The 23,644-nt window shown below is 38.4% G+C and overlaps 1 protein-coding gene across 1 annotated transcript in view; it reads left to right on the top strand.

Annotated features, from left to right (window-relative positions):
- Positions 1-23,644, top strand: part of ARHGAP24 (Rho GTPase activating protein 24) — a 534,495-nt gene that overhangs the window by 179,055 nt on the left and 331,796 nt on the right. The window lies entirely within an intron of this gene.

Raw genomic sequence — 23,644 nt, 5'->3', positions numbered from 1 at the left:
AGATCCTTATCATAGCTATTGACACTTTAAAATGTATATTATTATATAGTCAGATTCATGACAACAGGTATTATACAACATTATGTGAACAGGTACATGTATACATGTGTACTTTGTAAGTTACTTTAGAATTACTAACCGAAGACTGGAGCACAAGAATCTGGAATATAAGAAAAAATTATATATGTTATAATTCATACAGAATGAATATTAATTAAATGGAATATAAAACATGAACTATAGTTTCATATGATACTCTGTTTTTAATCTTTTTCATTTATTGGCACAGGAGAACTTGTCATCAATTAACAATGCTTATTCTTAAAATATTTCTTATATTTTGGATATTTTTTATTAATAACATAAAACTTTTCTGGCAGCTTTTTAAGGCCTATGTGGGTTTATGAACATTTTTTGCTACAACATGGTATTCAAACAAGGCTACTTACAGTCAGATTGCAAGAGCTACCAGTGCTCAGGGGCATAGTGTGATAAATGCCCTAGCAACTTTTTTAACTGTTTTCCGTGAATATTCTTGTACTTGAAGGACATGTTATCAGGTTTATTACACAATCACATTATTTCAGTGTGGCTATTGAGTAATGTCCTTTGGGGACTTGCTACTGCAAAATAACTTTTATATGAAATACGTCAAATAGGGCATTTTAATTTGTATTTATTTTAATAACTTATTCAGTCTAATAACTGCCCAAGGAAATTCTTATGCATAACTCCTGATCATAGACATTGAAGCTTTAAAATGAAAGGTTGGTTAGACAATGCCTTGACAGAGTAAGTGTAATGTACACTTGAAGAAAATATTTAAATTTTTTATTAGAATAAAATAAAGCAGTTTCACTCAGCAGCAAATGAGAAGTCACTTTTTATTGAGTTGCTTTCCAAGAGAATAAATACACTCTTTCCTTAACTGCTGGATAAATTCAAGTCACAAAATGCAGTTTTAGAATTTGCCTGTAGCTATTGCAACCTGCATGAGCTCTTACAATATAGCTCTTACAATCCTATATTCTTGGGTCAAAGCATGTTTTGTGAATTACTTACTTTCAAACAGGAGAAGATGGTGGCCATGAACCCAAAACTACTTAATATTCTGTAGAGACAGTTCTGAAATGAATTCTAAAAAACACTATTTATGAATTAAGAACAATAAACAATTTGTGTTACCACTGACTTTGAAACTATAATTAAAAATTTAAATGACAAGAAAGTGAGAGTTTTTCATTTTGCCTGAAATGTTGTGGCATAAAGCAATAAAACAATAAACAGGTAAACAATATTTTGGAATCAATTAGCTTGTCTCATATGACTGATTTAATAAAACTTATGTTCAAGAGGTCAGCTTTTAAAAAAGATTTATTATTAATTTTTAGAGAGAAAGCATATGTGTGCATGCAGAGTGGGGGTGTGCAGAGGGAGAGAGAGAGAATCTGTAGCAGACTCCCTGCTGATGTGGGGCTCAGTACCGTAGACCTGAGATCATAACCCTGATGTCATGACCTGAGCCAAAATCAAGAGTCAGCTGCTTAAGCAACTGAGTTACTTAACTGAGTTACTTAACTGAGTTACCCCCAGCTTTTTTTTTTAATGGAAGTATGATAATCATGGCCTAGAACCATACTTATCCATAGCTGTCATCTGAGTTTCACACAGTAGTGGCCTAGCTAACAGTACTAGTGTTTAAAAAGCCTTTCTCCTTCCATAGTTCATTAAGACTTATTCTTGTCTAGAGTATATGTATGTTGGTGAAAAAGTTTACAGCAACTCATGTAGAATACTCAAAATCAAGAAGGCTTCGAGTAATACAAATCCAACATTTCAGTGGTGTTTTGGAACAGTTTTCTATTGAATAAAACAAAAAGGAAATTTTGCCTTGTTTTTATTTTATTCTTTGTTTTTAGATGTGAATATTGCTGATTTTTTTTTTCTCCTTAGCCTTTTCATCTCGTTCTGGGCTATGGCTACATTTCTTCATATTTCCAAGCCTCACCTACATCCACTGTACAACTGGGAGAAGAATTTCTTGGAACTTACTCATGATTGTATTTTAATGCTGTCAGGCATGCTGAAACCTTTGGAGGGAAGGCAATGCATTCTAAGTAGCCTATTTCGCTCTCCCTTTTGAATATTGTAAGATTTAAGGAGTTCTTCAAGGAAAGGAAATATGGTTTCTTTCTATTAACCCTTCCTTCTCAGAACTTGTGTGCTGAAAATTAACAGTGAATGTTGACAGCTAGTCAGCAATGAAATTTTCAATAGGTTTTTAAAGAAATATGAGAAATATGGGAAAATGGTCAAAGGAGAGTAATCTTTAGAAAACTTTATGTCAGCCTGGTCTCCAATGGGAACAGTGTTAGGCAAATTAATGACTTTCTTCTTGAGGCATTTTCATGAGGGAATATATTTTCATTGGTTGGCCAAGTACAAGTACTTCATGGGGTAGATGATAACTATGAAAGAGGCTATACAAAGTATCACAGCCCCCTTTGGTCTCATTTACAATCGCTTTCTCATTGGTCAATTTGCCAAAACTTTCTTTTTGCCACTGACCAAAGAAACACACTCTTTATCTCTCCACCACCCTTGTATAAATTGTTTATACAATTTGTTTCTAATAAATAAAACAGTTCAAGTGATCACTTTTTCTAGTGAAAACCACTAGTATCAACCCATTATTCGTAGAACAATTTTTAGAAATATTACTCATTTTAATAAATATTTTATAAATATTTTTATACAATTTTAATAAATTTTTATGTTTATGATTTTTATGAATATTTTTATAACTATTACTCAGACCCCAAGTTATTATAGTGAAATGCCGCTGTGATACAGAATTAAGTCCACTGTAAGCACTTAATAAATACCTGTTTGGCATTGATTATCTGAATGTAAAATTACCTCAATATGTGAAAATGAATTTGGTGCAGCACCATAACATTTAGACTCATTTTCCCAGAACCATCTTTATAGTAATATTGGCATGTTCTCACACAGTTTAGTCATAAATACGGGCCATGGGGAATCTTGGAAGCCATTTTTTTTCTCTGTAGTTGGCTACGTCTTAGAGCTCCTTTTAACAGGCTCAGTGAGTACAGTATTGGCAAGCACATGTGGGAAAGACAAACTCGCCCTACCAGTGAGGTAAGCAGAGAAATTCAAGCCCTCTAGTTTCTCGTATTTGACATTCACAAAGGGAAGTTAAAGGTAAAACTAATTAAAAATAAATGTATTCCCTCATAAACAAACTACATGAAAAATTGAACTGTTCTCAAGTGCTTTCAACCTTCCAGCAACTGAAGATATTTTTCTGAGTGGCTATTTTGATTAAGCAAAAGAAAAACAGGAAAAGAAATGGTCCCAAAGTGGTTACGTATCAGTAGCATTGCTATCAGCTGAGGTCATCCAAGACAACAAAAGGGGAAAAGGTTCCTAGAGGAAAATGAAGTTGTTGTATTTCTTAAATTATAAGATGAATTACTTGGTAAAATCAAGCATTATGCTTTGTACATAGTTCACGGAGGTTTAAGAATTGATGTAGGTTGACTGAAGTAATGAAGAAATTTTGTGACTCTAGAAATTGTGTTGAGAAATATTAAAGTTCAAAAAAAAAGAAAGATTAAGGTTCAATTTTGACTGAACACTTTTTGCTGAAGGTTTGTTTAATTTTTAACTGATAAGCATGAAAAATCTAAAAACATTCATTTCCTTGGACTTCTGTAAGTATGAAGTCAATAATTTTCCTTGCTTGCCAGATTCAGGAACACTATAAGAAAAGCTATTCTGAGATCTCAAAATAGTTTCAAAAATTTCAGAATATACCAATCACAAAGAAAATATTGACATTTTAATTCTCTAAATTGAAAAGCCAAATGTAAATAGTTTTGAAAATCCCAAAAAGTCCCTTTGAGAATATCCAGTAATGATCCTAGAGAGGCTGTTTATTTAATATATTTTGTTTGAGAGCCTCTCAGTAATATTCCAGGAACGTTTTTGGTCCTGAGATTAAGTTAGTGAAAAAGGTAGACTGAAAATGCTCTCATCAGGGAGCAGACTGGGTAGAACCAGACAATGAACAAAATAAATGATTAAATGATATAGTAATATAATAGATACTTCAGAGAAAAATACACCAGGGAAAGGGATAGAGAGTGGGGGCTGGAAGGAAGTCCCATTTAAATCCACTTGTCAGGGATGGCCTTACTGAGGGCATGACTTTTGAATAAAGACTTGAAGGAAGGAATCTGCCAAGCAAAGGAAATAGCAGGCATAAAGGCCCTGAGGCAGACTCCCACCTGAAGTATACTAGGAAGAACTAGGTGGTGATTAGAGTAGAATGACATGATATCGGAAAAGCCATTTTAAGAACTTTGGCTTTTACTCTTTGTTAGATAGAGAACCATTGGAAGAATTCATGGAAAAGAAATTTATAGCATTTTAATATTATCTGTCTGGCTAGCATGTTCAAAATAGAATGAAGTGGCCAAAGGTAGAAAGGGGACATGTTAGGAGGCCCTTGATGTAATCTGGGATTTGGATGAGGGCATCTTTGTACAAGGCAGGGGCAGTGGAGGTGTGCATTGTGCTTGTATCGTCTAGTGTTTTGAGGCAGAGCCAACAGGATCGGCTAGGAGATTTATGTGGGATGTGAGAGAGATCCAAGAGTCATGACTCTAAGGCCACTAGTTCTCAACTGGGGATGATGTTATGGCGATGTCTGGAGACCTATCAGGTTGTCACAAGTGGGGAGAGTGCTATATGTATCTACTAGATGGCGGCAGATGCTGCTTGACCTGTGATACACAGGACAGCTGTCGCCTACAAACGATTACTGGGCCCCAAATGTCAACGGTGCTGAGAAATTGTACACTAATGTTGAGAGACTGGACTAAGGTTTTTGGCCTGAGAACCTGAAAAGGTGGAGTTGCCATTAACACAATGAAGAGGCTGCTAGTGGAGTAGTGGGGAAAGTGAAATCACGAATTCTGTCTCTTTCAGGTACCTGCTAGATTTTCAAGAGATCAGCTTCACGTATTACAATGCTACAAAGTAAAAATGAAATTACAGTTTATCCATTTTAAAATGATATTTAAATTGTTCTTTTAGAAATTAAATCCCTGTGGCATAGAAATAGTGCCTCCAACTATGCCCATGTCTTCAGTAAGGCTGAACACAGGTTCCAGTATCTCAGATCTAAGACAAGCATGAATGGCTGTATTACTTTTCTCCCTGCTGGTTCTAGTACACTATTTGAAATGATATAATTCTAATCTTGGGCAATTCTATATTATCATGTTGACGAACACATTTTATCACTAAAGGATGAAAGTTATAATTAATGTTTTTCCTAGTGCATTATAGTCCTATCCTTTGACTCAGTCTGACTTTTTATGAAGGGGAAATTTTCATGCTAGAAAGACTGGAAAATGAGAGATTATGTGAAAAGAGACCCTCCCCCCTTTACATGCTTTCTCTGTTTTGGATCCAGGGCTAATACCACACATTTCTCCAAGAGGCATTTCTGATAGCTTAGAAGATATCTTTCTGAGGCCATCCCGAAAAATAATTGGTTTTTTTTCACCTATTAGTCCTTTAAAATAGCTTCCTTTTCCCTTGAAACCCAGAATGCTTGCAGCTGAACAAGCAGCTACAAGGACAGTATGACTTGTTGCTAGGGGAAGTTGGCCTTATTACTTGTCAGCCAAGCTTGGTAGGTTATGTGGAAAAAATGGAATGTGCTTAACCTAAGATTTGAAAGCCTTTCAACTTTGCAGTTGAATGCCTAAAATTGAATTTCTTAATTAACTCCCAAGTTGTGACTGTCCCTCTCATTCTCTCCCTACATACATTCCTTTCTCCAGGGGAAGAAGCTAATCAGTAAATACCTTAGACCTGCCCACCAGCCACAAAGTAAGGAAAATGTAGATGCTAGTGATTTAATTCAGTCTCACACTTTAGTTAACACTGCTCAATGTTTCCCACTTTTTGTTTCCAAATGTCGTTTTCTCTTGAAAACTGTGTTAAATTAGCTTTAAAACACATCTCTCATGTAAACATAGCAAAACAGCCAGAATGATTAATGCACAGCTACTGGTTTCAATAACCCAGATGTCCAGGACTGCAAGTAGTGAAATGGTGAGACTTGGAGAATTAACTTAGAATCTGTATGTGGGGATTTTTTAGAAAGCTGTTGGTAGACAGAGTCCTCTGTGTTATTTTTAGAGTTTCAGTTTCTAGTCCATTTGGTATTTTGAGAGTTTCGGTTCATCTTCACTTATACCACTTTTATTAAGACTTCAGAAATAGAAACAGTCATAGACAAATGCTATGATGCCTGTGGCTCCTGTTTTCTTATTTATCATTAAGATAGCTAAACACAGACATTTGATCAGAAGCATTACTAAAATGATTGATGCATGTTACAAACCTAGAAAAGCCATTAGGATCATGCACCGATTTTGCTTTAAACATGTTTTATAACAAAATTGTTGTCTGGGCACATCTTTTGGAAACTGAACATAATGAACAGATAATATCAAAAATACAAAAAACAGATTGTGACTAATTAATAATAAGAAAAGAAATAGTACAGTTAACTAAAATTCAGTAGTTTAAGACTGAATCTTTCTAAAGATCCGAGGAAAGAGCAGGGTAACCCAATTTCTAGACTCTTCTGGTTTAGCTTTTTCTCTGGTGGTCAAGAGAAAATAGCCCATGACTTGAATTAATCCATTGCAGCTTTCTTATTAAGTTATCACATTGTTCTCCTTTGTTTTGTTTCTTTAGATTTGCAAATTTTCAGAAACTACAAGGTGCATGAAAGTTTGATTTAATTTATTAAATATATAGGTTCTGCCAAATTTGCCACTTATTTTCTATCCTTCCCTTATCATCCGTTATCTTACTGAATTCTATTATCAGTAAGCTAATTGTGTGTTTCTGTATCCAATGTCCTAAAGAATCCAATTACCATAAAAGGCAGATAAAATTCTACTAGAAAGACAGAAAAGAGTTTCTTATCTGTTGGCTTGCTGTCTGATTTTCTTGAGGTTTCCAACAATTGTTTAGCCTCTTTTTTTCTCATGTGTATCTAGAAACAAAGAAAAGCAAATACACTTAAATTGATGTTAAAGAGTATGAGTCACATAAATATTATCTGTGGTAAGGATAAATAAATAAACAACTTCAGAGGAGGAAGGAGTTAAGATGGCGGAGGAGTAGGGACCCTAATTTCGTTTGGTCCCTGAAATTAAACTAGATAGTTATCAAACCATTCTGAACACTTGCAAAATCAACTGGAGATCTGAGAAAATAAATGCTGCAATTCTCCAAATAGAAAACAACTGCTTTTTGGAAGATAGAAAGTGTATTGGAAGATATGGCAGAGGGGAGGGAGCTTGCTTAAGGAGGCTACTGCAAAGGATTAGAAGCAGTGGAGTGCTAAACTGGATTTTAGAAGTCTGCTATGGGGTCTGTGTGTGTGTGTGGGGGGGTGTCCCTGGCTTAAAGGTGCTCAGGTGACAAAGTGGGGTGGAATACCATGTGGGACAGCATGGTCCCAGGATCCCCAGGGTCACAAGAAGAATGGGAGTGCCTGCATGTGGCAGAACTCCTGGAGTGGGGCAGCTGGCTGAAAACAACCATTCTAAGTGCCATCTTTCAGCTCAGTGTTGCCATAAACTGCAAACCACTGCTTGGTCACATGGCCACTTTCTAGGCAGGGGCCCAGAAAAAGGCAGAAGCAGGGTAGGTTCTGCTTCCTTCCCCCAAGAGGGACATCTTGGGTCCACGCTGCAGGGGTGGGTAAAGTTTGGAGATTTGAAACTGGGTTGCATGCCTGAGATGAAAATGCTCAGTCGCAGGCTGGGTAAACACAGAGTTTGGATGGAAACCAGGGAGATTGACTGCTTTCTCTTAGGGCTCACATAAGAGTGGGGGTTGCAAACTTTCAGCTCTGGGGCTAGAGATCCAGGTGCCACCATTTTGTATTCTTTTTTTTTTTTTTTTTTTTTTTTTTTTTTTGCAAACAGCAAGAGGTTTTTTATTGTAGCGCGGGCGCCTGCGGGTGGTCAGCAGCTCCTGCTAGCTGAGCACACCAGGCTGCGGTGGTGCAGGGTTTTTATAGACAGGTACAAACAAGTTGTGGATGAGACGGAGCGGATTGGCTGACAGTTTGAACTTTTGAGAAAAGGCATATTTGGCGTTTACGGATTGGCTTTGGGAGACCCCCGCGCGCAGAGAGAAAGGCGGGAAAGGGAAACAAAGAGGGGAGTTTACACTATATCATAACAAAAGGGTCTATCCAACAAGAAGATCTAACAATTGTAAATATTTATGCCCCTAACAGAAGCAGCCAAATATTTAAATCAATTAATAGCTAAATTAAAGAAACACATTGATAATAATACAATAATAATAGGGGACTTTAACACGCACACCCCCACACACCAATGGACAGATCATCTAAGCAGATCAATGAGAGAAAAGGGGTTTTAATGACATCCTGGACCATATGAACTTAACAGATATATTCAGAGCATTCAGTCCTAAAGCAACCAAATACAAATTCTTAAGTGCACATGGAACATTCTTCAGAAAAGATCACATACTGGGTCATGAATCAGGTCTCAATTGGTACAAAAAGACAGATTATACCATGCATATTTTCAGAACACAAGGCTTTAAAATGAACTCAATCACGAGAGAAATTTTGGAAGGAACACAAATACATAGAGGCTAATACATGGAGCATCCAACTAAAGAATGAATGAATCTACAAAGAAATTTAAGAAGAATTAAAAAAAAAATACATGGAAACAAATGAAAATGAAAACACGACAGTTCAGAACCACTGGGATGCAGCAAAGGCAGTCCTAAGAAGGAAATATAAAGCAATACAAACCTTCCTCAAGAAACAAGAAAGGTCTCAAATACACAAACTAACCTTATATGTAAAGGAGCTGGATAAAGCAAAGTCTAAATCCAGCAAGAGAAGAGGAATTAAATAAAGATTAGAGCAAAAATCAATGATATAAAAATCACAAAACAGTAGAACAGATCAACAAAACTAGGAGCTGCTTCTTTGAAAGACTTAGTAAGATCAATAAACCCCTAGACAGGGATTTTATCAAAAAGAAAAGAGGAAGGATCCAAATAAGTAAAGGATCCAAATAAGTAAAATCATGAATTAAAGAGGAGAGATCACAAGCAACACTGAAGAAATACAAACAATTATAAGAGAATATTATGAGCAAATATATATCAACAAATTAGGGAATCTGGAAGAAATGGATACATTCCTAGAAACATATTATAACTACCAAAACTGAAACAGGAAGAAATAGAAAACCTGAACAAACCCATAACCATCAAAGAAATTAAAGCAGTAATCAAAAATCTCCCAACAAACAAGAGTCCAGCACCAGAGGGCCTTTAGCGGAATTCTACCAAACAGTTAAAGAAGAATTAATACCTAGTATTCTGAAGCTGTTTCAAAAAATAGAAATGGAAGGAAAACTTCCAAACTTATCCTGTGAGGCCAACATTACCTTGATCCCCAAATCAGACAAAGTCCCACCAAAAAGAATTGCAGACCAATATCCCTGATGAATATGAATGCCAAAATTCTCACCAAGATACCAGCTAATCTGATCCAACAGTATATTAAAAGGATTATTCACCATGACCGAGCTGGATTTATTCCTGGGCTGCAGGGTTGGCTCAATATCTGTAAATTGTTCAATGTGATACACCACACTAGTAAAAGAAAGGACAAGAACCATACAATCCTCTCAAGAGATGCAGAAAAAGCATTTGACAAAGTAAAGCATCCTTTCTTGGAAAAAACTCTCTGCATATAGGGATAGAGGGAACATACCTCAATATCATAAAAGCCATATATGAAAAACCCATGGTGAATATCATCCTCAACAGGGAAAAGCTGAGAATTTGTCCCTTAAGGTCAGGGACATGACAAGGATGTCCACTTAAACCCTTCTTTTCAACATAGTACTAGATGTCCTAGCTTCAGCAATCATACAAAAAAAAAAAAAAAAAGAAATATATGCAGATATTTGAAGAAGTCAAACTCTCACTCTTTGTAGATGACATGAAACTTCATGTGGAAAAAGAGACTCCACCCAAAAATTGCTAGAATACATACAAGCAATTAGCAAAGTGGCAGGATATAAAATCAATACCCAGAAGTCAATTGCATTTCCATACACTAAAAATGAGACAGAAGAAAGAGAAATCAAGGAATCAATCCCATTTATAATTGCACCAAAACCATAAGACACCAAAGAAATAAGGAATCTATACTCCAAAAGCTATAGAACACTTATGAAAGAAATTGAGGAAGACACAAAGAAATGGAAAAATGTTACATGCTCGTGGATTTGAAGAACAAATATTGTTAAAATGTCTATGCTACCCAAAGCAATCTACACATTCAGGGTAATCCCTAGCAAAATACCATCAAGATTTTTCACAGAGCTGGAATAAATAATCCTAAAATTTGTATGGGACAAGAAAAGACCCTGTATAGCCAAAGGAATGTTGGGGGGGGGGGGACTGGAGGTATCACAATTCAGGACTTCAAGCTGTAGTATAAAGATGTAATCATCAAGATAGTATGGGAGTGGGGCGCCTGGGTGGCTTAGTGGGTTAAAGCCTCTGCCTTCAGCTCAGGTCATGATCCCAGGGTCCTGGGATCGAGCCCCGCATCAGGCTCTCTGCTTGGCTGGGAGCCTGCTTCCTCCTCTCTCTCTCTCTGCCTACTTGTAATCTCTATCTGTCGAATAAATAAATCTTAAAAAAAAAAAAAAAAAAAAAACAACACCAGTCCCAAGATCTGCTTAAAAAAAAAAAAAGATAGTATGGGAGTGGCACACAAACAGACACATTGATCAGTGGAACTTGGAATGGAGAAGTCAGAAATGGACCCTCAACTCTATGGTCAACTAATCTTTGACAAACCTAGAAAGAATGTCCAATGGAAAAAAGACAGTCTTCAACAAATGGTGTTGGGAAAATTGGACATCCACATGCAAAAGAATGAAACAGGACCACTTTCTTATACCGTACACAAAAGTAGACTCAAAATAAATGAAAGACCTAAATGTGAGATAGGGCTAATGGCATCTTCCTAGAAGAAATAACCTCTAATTGGAGATCAAAAGATGAATTGGGGTGACTGTCCTTGCAAAGAGCCTGGGATTTTGAAAATCTTTCTTTGTCTGAGCTTGAAGGGGCAAGCCTCGGGAGAGAAAGCTGTGAGTGTAGGAAGGTAGTCCTTCATGATGGGCATCGGGAAACAATCCATGTTAGAGTTGGAACTTGATCTGGAGAAAATTGGTTTAAGTATTTAAGCTGTAAACTAAAGTGTTGGATAAGCCTTTCAGAAGGCTTACTCTGGCTCTAGATTGTGAGGGAAAAAGAAGGCGGCGAAGACCAAAGTGAAGGCAGTTAGGCTGGTGAAGTAATCAAGGAGAAAGGAGTCAGTGGTGGGACCCAATGTCTGAACCAATGCTCAAAGTGGATAGACTTAGATATTACGTGTAGTGGTAGAATTTCTAACATTCCCATTAAATTCTGCCTTTCTTAAGACTCTCTTAGCTGCCATTTTATCACTGACAGGATTTACTCTGGAGTGCTTGGTAGTCACAGCTTTTGTCTCAGTTACCTAATCATGATTGGGTATACAGAATCCAAGAACATCCAGCCTTCAAATCTACCTGTTATTCTGTCTCTCTGGGCAAAATGGCCTCAGAATTCAATGTCCATTTCCAGCATAGGTTATCTAGAGAGACAACATGATTTTATTTAATAGAGGAAGTCTTGCTCTAATGTGAAGTTTCACTACCCTGTAAGCCTGATTTGGGTTTCAGGGGATGCTGTCAACATGTCACAGTAACACACCTTGTTGAAAATTCATAGCCAACATTATTTGGAGTCAACATCCCCAATTATTGGGGATGACTGCAGGTAAACAGACCCATCTCGATCACATTTTATTTTGCTAGATATCACATGAGAAGAGAAAGTTGAAAAGAGAAGTACAGAGACGGTGTTGGCATGAGGAAGTGCTATTAACAAAAAAGAAAAGACCACCAAAATGCAAAACTACAGGACTTGTAGAAGAGAACAGGAGATCTTTTCACCTTGGATAAGGCAAAGCATTTTTTTAGAGAGAATGCAAAAGTACAAAGGATAAAATATTGAAAAGTGGGACTTCATCAAAATTAAAAACCTTTGTTCGTTGAACATCACCGTTAAGAAAATAACAAGTCAAACTATAAACTGGGACAAAATATTGATAGGACATAAATCTGATAAATGGTTCTGTATCCAAAATATATAAGGAACTTTTACAACTTGATAAGACAGACAACTCAATAATGAAAAAAAAAGGATACCACCAATAACAAATATATATGTATGTATACTATTTGTCTATTCATATTGTATGTAAAATGTGCATGTATCCATGTATATGTATGTAATCTACTTGACATAAATTGTTAGAACTGCAATTTGCACTTGGTGTTTGAAATTGTGAAATCTTAAGTACTATGTTAGCCTATTCAAATAAAAACACTGCAAGTCACCAATACTGCAAACATTCAAATGTATAATCTGGATAAAAAGATAAAAGTGGAGGGACACCTGGGTGGCTCAGTTGGTTAAGCAGCTGCCTTCGGCTCAGGTCAAGATCCCAGCGTACTGGGATCGAGTCCGGCATCGGGCTCCTTGCTTGGCAGGGAGCCGGCTTCTCCCTCTGCCTGCCTCTCTGTCTGCCTGTGCTCGCTCCCTCTCTCTCTCTCTGACAAAAAAATAAATTAAAAAAAAAAAAAGATAAAAATGGTAGCCTGCATTGGCCCTATACTTTCAAACATATAGTACACAAGTTTTCCTGTGTAATACAGGAGAAGTTTCAAGCTAATCATATATTTTAGTGGACTGAACTATCCATAGGAGATAATGACAGAAAAATATTTTAATGTATCTACTTCTGCACATGAGGATATTATAATGAAGAACACAATCAAATATGTAGATATTTCCAGCGATTCAGGAAAAATAAATTCAACATGTTGGTGAACTAGCTTCTCCAACTGTATAGGAAAATATGTCAACACCCTTTATTGGGGCCTCAGGACTGATCCCCAGAACACTGACTCTTGGACAAGGGTAATGAAAAGTAGAAAGAGAAGAGAACGGATGTGAAGCTGTGGAAAGTAATTTTTATCTGGGTTGGTTTGGGGTGGCTGCAAACTCTGATTCTGTCCCAAGAATGGTTTCTCCTATTTGAGTATTCTGTAACTCAGCTACTTTTTTTTATCCAACAAGCTTCTCGGTGTTTGGCAGCATCAAGCAGCTGAATAGACTATAGTGCTGAGTGGTTCCAGCAGAGAGAGGGAAGAAGATTGAGGAAAATTCTCTGAGGATGCTTTCTTAGTATCCTCCCAACCTTAAGAAGAGGACAGAGTGATTCTATTTGACATTTACTTGACATAAATTGTTAGAATTGCAGCTTGCCCCTGGTGTTTGGAATTGGAAATCTTAATAAATGCTGTGTTAGCCAATTCAAATAAAATCACTCCCAGATTACCAAAATTGCAAACAAAGGAGAAAGCAGTATGGAAATATTAAATTAATACCTTCTTAGTTTCTTACATAATTTACATTCTGAACCCAACCAACTAAGCAGATGAAAACTTGAATTCATTTTCTTCTTTCCTCCACCCCATGTCTCCTTTCTTGGGGAATGGTGTCACCAAAGAGAATGTAATTGTAGGTCACCACTTTCTAGGGATTGAATTCACATCATTTCTCTTAAGCCCACTCACCTTGTTTCCTGCCATGTCTTCAGGACTTCATTCATTCTTGCCTGAAATTCTGCATTGCCTCTGAAACCACTTCTTGCCTAGTATCTCTCTTATCACTTGCAAAATTTCGTTTACATTCCTCACAAAGCGACCTACCAACATACAAGCTCATTATGGCCTTCCCATACTCACAATTTTTCAGTAGTTTCTAGGAGCCTAAAGTAGGGACAGGCAACATGATCTGTTGAAGTTTAAGAAAATCTAGATGAAAGGCTTCATCCCAAACCAATGAAATTAGAATCTCTTGAGTTCGGGCCCAGGTGAATGTTTGAAAAATGATCTCTAGGTCATACACAGTTAAGAACAACTGTTTTACAAGATAAACTCTAAATTATTTTGTATGGAATACAGAGCCCTTCATTATTTCCCTGTCTTAGACATTCTTGGATGGCACCTTATGTTTTGCTTCATCAATTCTGAACTCCTTTTGGTTTGGGGAACACATTTGTCTTTTATGCCTCAGTGCCTTTGCACTTGATGTTACTTTTGACTAGACTGCTCTTTCCTTGAACCATCCTACCTATCTTTCTAGATTTGGTTTCTCTAAGTCTTTCTGCCCTTCTCAGCAAAAATTAAATGATCTGTTTTCTGTATTCCCACTGTACTTTGTCCATTGGTCAATTATAAAAATTACTATATTATATTTGCTTGCCTCTTTTCTTCTAAGAAATCAAAAACTATATTCAAATTTCCATATTCCAATAACTTGGTTCCAGTGAAATAAATATTTGTCAAATCAAATATGAGTAAACTAATGAATATGTAAGTGAATAGAAATGATTCAACAAAGCTTGTGGATGAGAAAACTGGGAGCTATAAATAAACAGAGGCTTTTACTGCATTCTTTTATGTTGGAGCTCTGAGTACAAGGCACCCATTTCTGTTAAGAGGGCACTTCTTTTTCCTCTGAAGTTTTCCAGAATACTTTTTACATGCTCCAGTACAGTTGAACCTTGAATAACGGGGTTTAGAACCACACAGGTGCACTTATATACGGATTTTTCAATAAATACAGGACAGCACTGTAAATATATTTTCTTTTATGAGTTTCTTAACAACTTCTTTTCTCTGGTTTACTTTATTGTAAGAATACAGTATATAACACATAGAACACAAAATACATGTTAATTGACTTTATGTTATCAGTAAGGCTTCTGATCAGCAGTAGGCTATTAGTAGTTCAAATCAAAAATTAGATGCAGATTTTTTGATTACTTGGGGAGTCAGCACCCTAAGCCTTCATGTTGTTCAAGGATCAACTGCATATTTATGCAATTGAAAGGGGAATTTTCTGTAGAATTTTTTACGCTAAATGTTTTCTCAACTGGGACATTATAACTGGGAATTCATGACTTTGTTTCAGTCAGAGCATGGTTTATACATTCATGTCACAATGGAGATACCCAATGGGAGTGACTGTATTTGAGTATTCTTCCCCACCCATCTCACCCACCCTGCCCTTGGTTGAGGTTGCAGAAATTGATCTTGGCAGTGAGTTCAGGTAGAATCTTTCCCATCACCAGCCTGATTATTCCTCTGTATTGGCAGGCAAATCGTGGCTGTTGAGTCAGCTGACCCATCTGTTGTAGCAGTCAGTTTTGTTGCCAAACAAATAAGAAAGGCAGACTTCTGATTCCAGCTGGATTCTGGTGGTCCAAGAAGAAATGACTGTGTGGATTTCTCCATGGCAAGGAAACATTGGCTGCTGAGTGTTGATCAAATGAGGGAAAACTTTAAAAATATTTGGAAAGTACAAGTGGAAAATACTGAATTCTAGCATTCAGAGGCTAGCTGCTCCTCTTTGTGTAATTACATATTTCCCCTGCCGGGTGTTTATTTTCATTAGGTCTGGTAGTTTGATGTTCTGCAACCATAATGGTGTAATGGTTTGCTATCTTTACTAATACATTGAATTTATGTCATCCTTTCTCTAAGGGCACTCGTAAACATTCAGTTCACTTCTTTCTAAACTTTGAAGAGTGTGAGTTTTACCCTTAGGAAGCTAGTCAGTTGCCATGACATGGTTTTGACAGAATAAGCTGGAGAAGAGGTTTTCCTTTAATAAGATAAAGAGGAGCTTATGCAAGGAGCTGGTGCAGTATGTAGCAGCTGTGTTGCCCTCTGCCCTTCCTTTTGTTCAAGCTCTACCTCCTTTTAGTGGCCTGAGCTTGAAGATTCCCTGTTGCAGACTTGCACATTGCTGTGCTTATTTGGGACAATTCCCCTTCATAACCATACTGAACGCCCTTAAGTCATTCCTATATACCTATATTGGCAGGTTCCTTTCAAAGGATAAACACAGTTTATCCTTTGAATTATTGTATAATTCTTAAAATTTGGTACCATTTCATCTTCATTTAGACCTGGATTTTGGTTACTTTCTATGATTTTGTTTTAATTACCCCATGGTGTGGGAAGTGAAACTTCCCTGTGTCCTTCCCCCCTCCCCCCCTGCTTCTCAGCCAGTGTTTCTCTCTCTGGGCTTCTGTTCTGTTCTAAGAATGGAATTTTCAGGATGGGTGTGAAAGAGAAAGAAGAAAGAAGTCTCCAAGTCAGACAAGGAGAGCTGGAAAAGTGCTTAGAGGACATTTTAGTACAACTATTTCACTTCACCAGAGGGGACGTCTGAGCACTCAGAGGCTGGCTTGCCTTGAGTCACTCTGAGAATTGATGAGGAAACTTGGTTTAGTGCACTCAGTCACTTAAACTCAGTCTTTGCCTTTACAACTGCAGGAGCCATATTTTTAGAAGCCCCAGATCTCGTTTCCTGGTCAGCGATACACTTATGTAGAAACCTAGAAAGGTTTAAAAAATCATACTTTGTTGGAAGCGTCTCAGGGGCTCAGTCAGTCAAACATCTGACTTTTGATTTTGGTTCAGGTCATGATCTCAGGGTCGTGGTATTGAGCCCTGTGTCGGGTTCCATGCTGAGTGTGGACCCTGCTTAAGAGACTCTCTCCCCGTCTCTTTCTGCCTTCCCTTCCCCATTCATGCTGTCTAAAAAATAATAATAATAATAATAATAATAATACTTTGTTGCATAGTTTATATTTAATGGAAATATTAAGATCATAAGAAATCTGCACTGACTGAAAATCTGGAATAATTTGCTGCTGTTGTTATTAATGCCCAGAATCTCATGTTGTCTTATCCTTGCCTGGTACCCAACAAGTTAATGGCATCTGGACTAAAGCTTCACTTTACTGATCAAGCCACAGTTCTCAATCTTTAGCATTCATCAGAATTGTCTGGGAAGCTGATTTAGTAGGTCTGGTATAAAGCCACGGAGTGTGCATTTCTCCTACTGTTCTGAGATGCTGTTGGTACTTTGGGACCAGGGATCACACTTTTTGAACCACTGCTCTAGCAGAAATAGTAGATTTCATTTATCTAAACGTCAGCCTAATTAAAAGGGATTAAGCAGGCAAATGCAACTAGTCTTGCTGAACAGCCCCTTGTATTGTTAAACTCAGACCATTTGTACTCACTTCTACAAGAAGATTACATGAATTGTGTCATTTTATCATTTATCCCAGAATAATACAAAATCTTTTTGACTGTTGTGTGGTTATAATAATAATATTATATCTTCCTTCATCCTTTACTATACAAATACACGCATACCTTACCTAAGTCAACCTCCCTTGAAGATTGCCACAGCCAATGCCATTTTGCACATTTTATAGATGAAAAGGCTGAGCCTCCTCTAAGACCAGGAAGGGCTTACAATTGCAAAGCTCCTAGGTGAAGAGATGGTGGAGATTAGAACTCAGTTTTTCTGACTCCAAGTCCTATGTTCTTCTGACACCTTAATAGTGAAAATCAGTGGGCAAGTGGAACCTCACACGGTCATGTAAAATGTGTCCTTCTGCATAATACTGACTATGCAGTATATATGTGGATTAACCTCAGAAACCCTGAAGTGATTACTCACATTCCAACACTCTTATAACCATCTCGAATTCACCCGAAAGATCTGTCTTGAGGTAGGCTTTTTGTTACTGTCTGTCTAGAATTCCTAATGGTTGATGGGATGAAAACAAAGCCAAAAATAGCCACACCCAGAAATGTGCATCTTGCCAATTAGAGTTGCATGGGTTACTCACAGGGGCTAAGAGGTCATTCGTAACAATTGGTAATCAGAGACTTAGACTGAGAAGTCTTCATGAAGGTTATTTTTGACCATTGCCTTGAAGAAAGATACATGACGTGGTTCACCATAGGGCAGAGAGCAATTCTGTTGAGGGAAAGAAGGGAAGGAGAGGTTGGTGAGCCTCCTTCCGTGCCAGAAGTGAAGACTGAAATGCTGTGTGGAGCAGAAGGATGAGGGCAATTCTACATCAGAGGCCAGTGGAAAAACCAAGATGTGCTTGCCCCTGAGATACTCTGCTAAGATCGTAGTGAATATGATCAGGACTTCTGTAATGGAAGTGAGGCAGGAGTCCAAATAAATGCAAGGTGTATCACCTCCCCTTACTGGGCCTCTCTGGATGTTTTCTGTAGAAGTGTGCTCATGAGCGATTTGGGATGCATCTTATAGAGTGACCTTAGCAGGTCAGGATGATCAGAAAGGAGCTGGCAGACTGCTGCATTAGGTAATGTGTGTAAAACTCCAGACACCACACTGACCAAAAGAACCTGCAAAGTTCTGTGAGAGACTGGACTGTGGGGGAACCATTTCTGGATATTCTTCAAGAGAAAATGTCCTATAATATCTAAAGTTGGTGAGCCCAACCTTTGTCAACTAAAAGATGCTGCCAGTTGAAACTTCCAGCTCCTGGATAAGAGGTGGTAGTGAGCCTCTCGACTGATGGCGATTATTGAAGGACTCAATAATGATTATGAAGGCTGGCCTTTGCTTCATTTGGCATGATGTTGAGCTTGAATTGGCTTATGGCTCACCTCATTTGATAAAGCAAAGTTGCCTTGATGTTTGAACATGCCTCTGATGTTACACGGTCCTGTCTACCCAGAGTTATCATCATACAGGATGGGTAGAGCCGATGCTATTCAGCATAATTATATTTGCTTTGAAATGTCTTTCCACTCTGAACCTGAGAAACTGCGGTGATACCCTGCATTCAGTCCCCACTTTGTGGCCCTGTCTCCCACTGTTAGGTAAAAGTTGCCTAGAAGACCCCAAAATTAAAATGGAGAAATAATGAAAAGAGTTTCCTAAGTTACAAATAATTGATGATGATTATAAAATTGATGGTAAGTTTTCATTGCATAATTTGATTGATATGGCAGTTATCATAGCAGCCTTGAACAGAATGCTCTTGTGAACAAGATAATTTATCTCACTGAGTCATTTTCTGCATAAATATTTTAAAATGAAAGGCATAATAAATCTGTCCATAGCATACATACAGTGGGCTGCCAAACCTGCCACCTGTTTAAGGTTTTAATGAACCGTTTTGCATTCAACGAAAAGCCATATCAAATTAATGTTGACATTTTGCTTTGCTTCTGCCTTTCATATCCCAGAAACTCTGAGAGATAATTTTGCAAAAATCCCTAAATGGAGCAACAGTGATCTTTTTATTAAAATTCAACAATAACTGTTTGTTATTGTTGGGCAATATTATTGGGCAATATTATTGGGCAATATTATTGGGCAAGCTCCCCCAGAATTTACGTTTATATCTGTAGCTCAACTGGGGCTTGGAGCTTGGGAGTAGGGGGCAGAAATCAGAGAGTCAGAACCCAGTGAAGTGGGAAAAAAGCACCAGACAAGGAATCCAGAAACCCAGATGTTCGTGTTGGTTCTCTAACTGTTGTCTGGTGGCCTTTTGGCTCCTGAGGATCAATTGCTGGAACATTCAGTGTGCCAACTAGGTCTGGCGCTGGGGAGGGCAAAGATCAGGGTTAGGAGGAAGATTAGAGGGTCTAGTGCCAGAGTGGGACAGGCATGCCTCTTTCTCTCACAGGTCTTGCTGAGGCACTCAGAGTAATGTCATCTCGTTCCCTAAACATATTGCCCTTTAATTCTGTCAAAAGAAGTAGTTGTTTTCAGGTAAAGTAATATGTTAAGGAAAAGGTTTTATTACTTCTATCCCGTGACATTATAAGATGCAGGTGCCTGTGGATCTTGAAAAATGACAGCGCAGAGGTGCCTGGGTGGCTTAGTCGGTTCAGTGTCTGCCTTGGGCTCAGGTCAAGATTCCAGAGTCCTAAGATGGAGCCCCACATCAGGCTCCCCACTGAGTGGGAAGCCTGCTTCTCCCTCTCCCACTGCCCCTGCTTGTGTTCCCTCTCTCGCTATGTCTCTCTGTCAAATAAATAAAATCTCAAAAGGAAAGAAAGAAAAAGAACGAACGAAAGAAAGAGAGAAAGGAAAGAAAAATGATGCACATAAAAGACGCTCACGGAGCTCTGCCTCCATCAGGCTAGAAGGGGAGGGATTCAGCCTCAAAAGCTGGAAGTCCTTTCACCGGAGCAGAGCAGAGCACTCCTGTTAGGGCAGAATGGTGCTTTTCTGCCAGCTTTTTACAACAAGCGGCTTTGCGCCTGAGCGACATCGATATCCTCAAATCAAGAAGCTTGGATTAAATAAAGGTCATTAGCAAAAGACACACATTCAGGTCATTGCTTTGCCTTCTGCTCTGGTCTCTCTTCATTCCCCTCACAACATCTTAATGAGATTTGAATCCCCCATTTTTATGTTAGCATGATTATACACAGAGATTTGTCTTGTACTCCTGACCTTGGCAGACAGTCCACATTTTATATGCATATTCGAGGGGTGGAGGGCTTCAGTTGGCCACCCCCCCTAGTTAGGCACACAGCCTGTACCTCCCTGCCATCCCTGAGGGTGACAGCCAGGGAACAATGGACTTAAGTAGCCTATTTCACATTCAGCATATATTTTCCAGCTAGCCCTTGGACCTGGCAGGTCACTAAGGATGCATTCATTCTTTCTGTGACTGCTACCACTGCTGCTGTTGACAGAGAAGTGAGTTTTTAAGCATAAACTGTTGTGAGTCCTCTGATAGTACTTCACTGGTAAAATCTCATTCACTTTTTCATTTCTTTTAAGAGTGACCCCTCAAAAGGAATATAGTCCAGGTTCACTAGCCAACAAGTGAGGCCCTGGGTACACACAGTCTGTTTAAGTCAGCAATGCACTTTTTAGCTTATGTCAGGGAAACAAACATGAGCCAACCACATATTGATGCTGTGTGTATTTTTCAGTTTGGTGGGCTTGTACTAAGTTGTTTTAAAAAGGTTATTTTCATGTGAAAACCGATATCAAAGCTCATCATAATCAGCCAGAGATCTTGGGTTCAGTGCCCAAATTTGTTTTTATTTATAATATTTTCAAAAAGAGTTTTAAGATGACATAATAAAAGTCACAAAGAAACTATAAAACAAAAGCCAACTAATAAAGGCAGTCAGAGAAGGACAACTAATACCAAAAGCTTAGGCTTACATCTGTAATTCTAGATACTCAGGGTTTAAGAGAACTGGAAAGCTAGGCTGTATCAATTTCTCAGAAGACAAACTCAGAGTAAAATTAAATGTAACTACAGTTTTACCCAATTAATTTTATATATCAGTCTGAATTCCAAATTCTTATTCTGGCTCCTCTTTGAAAGATGATTCACACAATTCTTGGTCATTTTCAGATTTACAGTCAGTTGAGACAGGGGTTCCTGTTTCCCTCCTTGTCCCTAGAAAGTGTGCCACGGTCGAGGGAGTACGTGGTATGACAGCATCTGGGGTGTCCAGACCCCGCTGGCATCTACTGTAATGGAGATCAGTTCTTCACAGAAATTTCCTTTGCACACTTATGTCTGTGAAGACACTATCTTGGATCTTACTGGTCTCTGGCCCTCAGTTCACAGATTTTCCATCTTCTTCCCCCACATACCAAATGCTGTCCATTCTCACCTACCTCCGGTGCCTCCTTTCCAGACATAGCAATATTTATTTATTTTATTTATTTATTTTCAAGGTTTTATTTATTTATTTGACAGAGAGAGATCACAAGTAGGCAGAGCAGCAGGCAGAGAAAGAGGGGGAAGCAGGCTCCCTGCTGAGCAGAAAGCCTGATTCAGCGCTCGATCCCAGGACCCTAAGACCATGACCTGAGCCGAGGACAAAGGCTTAACCCACTGAACCACCCAGGTTCAGGGCCCCGAGACATATCAATATTTAACTGCTCCTCCATATCCTCCCTGGGGTCACATTCTCAACAGATATGCACTGTACTGGGAGGGCATGAGAAACCCTATTACTTGCTTTCCAGAAAAAGTGACCTTGAGCCTAAGCACCAGGATGTCAGAACACAGGGTTCTTTTTTTTTTTTTTTTTTTTAAGATTTTATTTATTTGTAAGAGAGAGTGTGTGCAAGGAGAGAGAGAGAGAGAGATAGCATGAGCAGGGAGGGGGCAGAGGGAGGAGCAGACTCCCCATTGAGCAGGGAGCCCCACTTGGGGCTTGATCCCAGAACCCTGGGATCATGACCTGAGCTGAAGGCAGACACTTAACCAACAGAGCCACCCAGTCACCCAGATCACAGGGTTCTTTCTCTGAGAGTCTCATCAGTGTCTTTCCCTCTTGCTTCTCCTTCAATTCTTTTTTCCCATTAAAGGTCCTAGTTTATATTCTTTTTTAAAGTGTAGTTGAAAGTGGAATTAGGAGTAGATAAGAGAAAATCTATTGGTTTTGACTAATTGGACCTTCTGTCATATTTTTGGTCTAAGGTGTTTGTGCTTTTCTACTCATTTGAAGTTTTTCCTTTCTGACTCTTCTCCTCTCCAAGGAGATGAAAATGTCCTTCCAGGAGCACAAATATGGCATGGTCATGAGCCAGTGAAGAAGTTTAGGAAAAATGCATTGATAATACCTATATCATCTAGGCATAATTATCTCCAATGCCATAAATCTGGTCAATGGAAATATTACCCAAAGTCTCTGGACTGATTAAATAGGCGCATTGACAAGAAACAACTGAAATCCAATAGTTGCCCTTTCTGCCCTTAAACAACTCATTTTATTTTAGTTTTTTAAAAAGTATTTTACTTATTTATTTTAGAAAGAGAGTATGTGAGCTGGGGGAGGGAGAGAAGGAGAGAATCTCTAGAAGACTCCTTGCTGAGCACAGAGGCCGACATGAGGCTTGATCCCATGACCCTGAGATCATGACCTGAGCCGAAACCAGGAGTAGGACTCAGTTACCCAGGCACCACAACTCTCATTTAAAAAAAAAAAAAATCTTTTATTAAAAAAAAAGAATTCCTCAAGAAATTAAAAATAGAGCTTCCCTATGACCCTGCAATTGCACTGCTGGGTATTTACCCCAAAGATACAGATGTAGTGAAAAGAAGAGCCATCTGTACCCCAATATTTATAGCAGCAATGGCCACGGTCGCCAAACTGTGGAAAGAACCAAGATGCCCTTCAACAGGTGAATGGGTAAGGAATATGTGGTCCATATACACGATGGAGTATTATGCCTCCATCAGAAAGGATAAATACCCAACTTTTGTAGCAACATGGATGGGACTGGAAGAGATTATGCTGAGTGAAATAAGTCAAGCAGAGAGAGTCAAGTTTCACATGGTTTCACTTTTTTGTGGAGCATAACAAAGAACAAGGAGGACATGGGGAGATGGAGAGGAGAAGGGAGTTGAGGAAAATTGGAGGGGGAGGTGAACCATGAGAGACTATGGACTCTGCAAAACAACCTGAGGGTTTTGAAGGGGCAGGGGGTAGGAGGTTGGGGAACCAGG

The sequence above is a fragment of the Meles meles genome, chromosome 2 (genome assembly GCF_922984935.1).
Source record: "Meles meles chromosome 2, mMelMel3.1 paternal haplotype, whole genome shotgun sequence".
Lineage (NCBI taxonomy): Eukaryota > Metazoa > Chordata > Mammalia > Carnivora > Mustelidae > Meles > Meles meles.
The sequence above is the reverse complement of the archived record's forward strand: the minus strand, read 5'-3'. Positions and strand labels throughout refer to the sequence as shown.